Here is a 4,122-nt window from a genome sequence, read left to right on the forward strand (position 1 = left end):
GGAAGGAAGACCTTTCTCTCTCTCTCTCTCACTCTCTGTAACTCTGCCTGTCAAATAAATAAAATAAAATAAAAAGAGAGCCTGAGGAAGATGCAGCTGAAGACATGAAGCCAAGCACATCAAAGCCCTCATCAAGCCCACGGGGGTTAAGCTCAAAATGCTGTCAGGCTCGAGCTCAGAGGAATGGCTCCCACTGCCCACCGCAAGCTCAGGAATTGTGCTGTGCCCGCACTGCCTACAGCCTCAAGGGCTAAGCCCAGGCCCAGGCTGCAGCTCCAGTTCCAGCCCAGGCGTCCACAGGCACTGCAGCTCCCGTGTTCTCTAATTCTATCCCTACTGCTCCGGCAGGAAACATCTCGGGAAACAGACCCAGCTTCCCTACCTAAGTTCCACGCATTTCCTGGCCTGGATCAAGCCCAGCCGAGACCCAGGACAGAAATGGCACTTCCCTAAACACCCTGGCGACTACATCTTCGATTGCCTTTCTCACCGGGAGACATGTACTGGGAGATGATTCCTGGTATCTACTGACTGTTTTTCAGAAAAGTACAACCAGATAAAGCTCATGTAGGGGTAGACAGGGGGTCCCTTTCACCCCACCTTTGCCACCATGGGGCTGTCATTTTCTTTTATAGGAGCAGAACAGAAAGACAGGACTATAGCCTGGCTCAGTCTAGGCGAAGGGATAGGGCCACAGACAGAAACAGCTTCACCAACCTGATTCCCTTGGTCCTGCGTGGGCAGAATCCACTCATCTGGTAAACTCATTTCCTCAGAGCTCTTATCATCTAAGTGGATGATAATCGTATTAGCAGTCAATACCTGTGGGCGTAGTAGGCTAAGCCTCTGCCTGCAGCACTGGCATCCCATATGGGCACCGGTTCATGGCCCGGCTGCTCCTCTTCCAACTCAGCTCTCTGCTGTGGCCTGGGAGAGCAGTGGAAGAGGCCCAAGTGCTTGGCCCCTGCGCTCGCATGGGAGACCCAGAAGAAGCTCCTGGCTCCTGGCTTCAGATCGGCCCAGCTCTGGCCATTGCAGCCATTTGGGGAGTGAACCATGAAAGATCTCTGTCTCTCCCTCTCTCTGTTATTCTACTTCTCAAATAAATAAATTTTAAAAAAAGATGCGTCAGTAGCTATTTTTTCTGTTCTTCCTGACAAAGTAAGAAGAAATAAAAGAGAATCGCTTCATTGTAAGAGTTAGCAGCCTTCAGACTATAAAATCCTGCAGACTCTGGAATTTCTGGAATCTTGCAGAGGCCAGCCTCAGTTTCCCTTTTCGTCTAGGTCTCCCCGCACTGCACCCTGAGCCCTAAAATGTCCAACTGTATCAAGATCAACAACATCTAACGTTTTCCTGTATCTCGTGGCGCTTTGAGAAAACGTCATGTTGTGGGCGGGCACTGGCACGATGATCAGACGCCTGTGTCCTCTAGCGGGGCATGTGGGTTTGCATTTTGGCACCACCCCGATTCCAGCTTCCTGCTAATGCTCACCCTGCAGGGCAGTACCTGGTCTCTGCCAGTCGTGTCCAGGACCTAGAAGTTCTGGCTCCAAGTTTCTACCCGATCCCGCCAGGACTTCTGTGGTCATCTGGGGAGTGAACCAGTGGATGGAAAATGTCTCCTTTTCTTTCTCTCTCTCATTCCCTCTCAAATAATTCAATAAATTAGAAAGAAAAAAAAAAAAGAGAGGCTGGCATTATTAGTGCAGCCAGTTAAGCCACCGACTACAACACCAGCATCCGGTGGGAGCCACCAGTTCAAGTCCCGGCTGCTCCACTTCCAGCCAGCTCCCTGCTAGGGCACCAGGGAACAGAAAATGACCCAAGTACTTGGGCCACTGCCACCCATGTGGGAGACCAGGATGGAGTTGCAGCCCTCCATCTGCGGAGTGAATCAGCAGATGGAAGATCTCTCTCTCTCTCTCTCTCTCTCTCTCTCTCTCTCTCCCCTCTCCGAGTCTGCCTTTTAAATAAATAACTCTTAAAAAAAAAAAAAAAAACGGAGAGAGAGGAAGTGTCAGGACTCAAAGTCCTCTTTACCACCGTAGATTCTAATTTAATCAGAATTAATTAATTAATAATTTAGGAATTAATAAGCTCTTTCCAGAAATAAGAAAAAGCGAGCAGCCTGGACCGAAGCCCCAAGGACTTCAGGAAGCCACGCTGTGGGCAGGCGTGGGGATGGCGCGCTGTCGGGGGACTGGGAGGGAAGGGGCGTCTGGGCCCCCGCTCTAACCGACTGCTCCGCCGCCGGACTGGCTCCTCCGCCCGGCACCGGGGCCGGGACCCTTGGGGAGCCGGAGCGGAGAGCGGCCGGCGCAGGCGCTGAGAGCGAGCGAGGCGCGGTCGCGTTCTTCCCGCCGCATCTCGGGCCCGCGCCGAGTCAGCCGCGTACGCGGGGAGCCCGATGCGGGACCTCGGCGGGCGCGAGCCGCTGTCGCCGCACTGCGCACAGCCAGGCGCCTGGGGAGGCGCGCGCCCGGAGCCCCGCGCCCCCGCGTCCCCGGAGCCCCGCGCGCCCGGAGCCCCGCGTCCCCGCGTCCCCGCGCCCCCGCGCCCCCGGATCCCCGCGCCCCGCGCCCCGCGCCCCCGCGTCCCCGGAGCCCCGCGCGCCCGGAGCCCCGCGCCCCCGCGCCCCCGCGCCCCGCGCCCCCGCGCCCCGCGCCCCCGCGGCCCGCGGGCCTCGCCGCAGCTCCCGCTCCGGACTCCTCGGCGGAAAACAGCTCGAGTCAGGATCCTTTACTCTGGCATTGGAGCTGTCACAGCCGCGTCTGAGGACCGCAGCGCTCCTTGGAGAGGGGACAAACGGAGTCATCGCCGCCTTTAAAAGCCAGAGGCATGAAAAAGAATGTTGCTTCCAAAAAAAAAAAAAAAATTTTTTTTTTTTAAAAACCTGTTTTTCTTCGCATGCACACGTGTGTTGATGTGGGCGGGTAAACAGACAACAATGCCTGCTTGCATTGAAACGCATTGGATCGTGTCAGTCTCTCATTCTTTGGGGAGGAAAAAAGGTAAATTGTTAAGGGAATGTTTAATATACAAATGCGGTGTGATGCAGCCTAGTCCTATACAGATAAACGTATGCAGCCGGACAGAGAGACAGTGCCCTCTGCTGGGCCAGCCGGGTGGAGGGAGCCCACCCGGGAAAGGGCGCGTGGCTCCCTGGCCGGGAGACAGCGGTGAGTGTCCTTCTCAGGTTTGAGCCAGTCACAAGCAAAACACCCTTGCACACAGAACTTGTGATGACGCTGGCTCACTCAGCCTTGTTTTCGTGTTCGAAATGAGGATTCCAGCTCGCTCCAGGAGCGCACCTGTCACATCTGTAGTGTTCCGAGGACACGCCCAGTTCAAAGCCCAAGGAAGTCTGATGATTAATGGATTTGAGCCATCGAAACAGCAAGCCAGATGGGGTCATTCCCAAGCTGGACACAGACTTCCTCGACTGTGGGCTGTTAGAAACAACACGATGTAATCTTCAGACACATAGCTATGCGTTCAAGCACACCATCTGTGTTCAGAAAGACAACTCACAGGACGCAAATTGGGAAGTACTGGCTTGAGAACAACAGAATGGAGACTTAACCAACACAGAAGCCATCATCCTGAATCATGCGTTCTAAGGAGTCTTCAAAAAATTATGAGGCCAGCGCTGTGGCACAGCGGGTAAAGCTGCAGCCTGCAGTGCCAGCATCCCATATGGACACCGGTTCGAGACCCGGCTGCTCCACTTCCAATCCAGCTCTCTGCTATGGCCTTTTATGAGAAAGCAGAAGATGGCCCAACTCCTTGGGCCCCTGCACCCACGTGGGAGACTGGAAGAAGCTCCAGGCTCCAGGCTCCTGGGCTTCTGATTGGTCCAGCTCCAGCCGTTGCAGCCATTTGGGGAGTGAACCAGCAGATGGAAGACCTCTTTCTCTCTCCTCCTCCTTCTCTTCCTCCTCATCTGTAGCTCCACCTTTCAAATAAATAAATAAATTTTTAAAAAGGAAAAAAAGAAAATTATGCATGAATTTCAAACACTTTTGCACCAAAATAAACATCTTTTAATTACACTTTTTTTAAAGACTTATTTAATTTATCTGAAAGACAAAGTTACGGGAGAGGTAGGGCCAGACAGAG

Source organism: Oryctolagus cuniculus, chromosome 5 (genome assembly GCF_051225735.1).
Source record: "Oryctolagus cuniculus isolate XC-2025 breed Fujian yellow rabbit chromosome 5, ASM5122573v1, whole genome shotgun sequence".
Taxonomy (NCBI): domain Eukaryota; kingdom Metazoa; phylum Chordata; class Mammalia; order Lagomorpha; family Leporidae; genus Oryctolagus; species Oryctolagus cuniculus.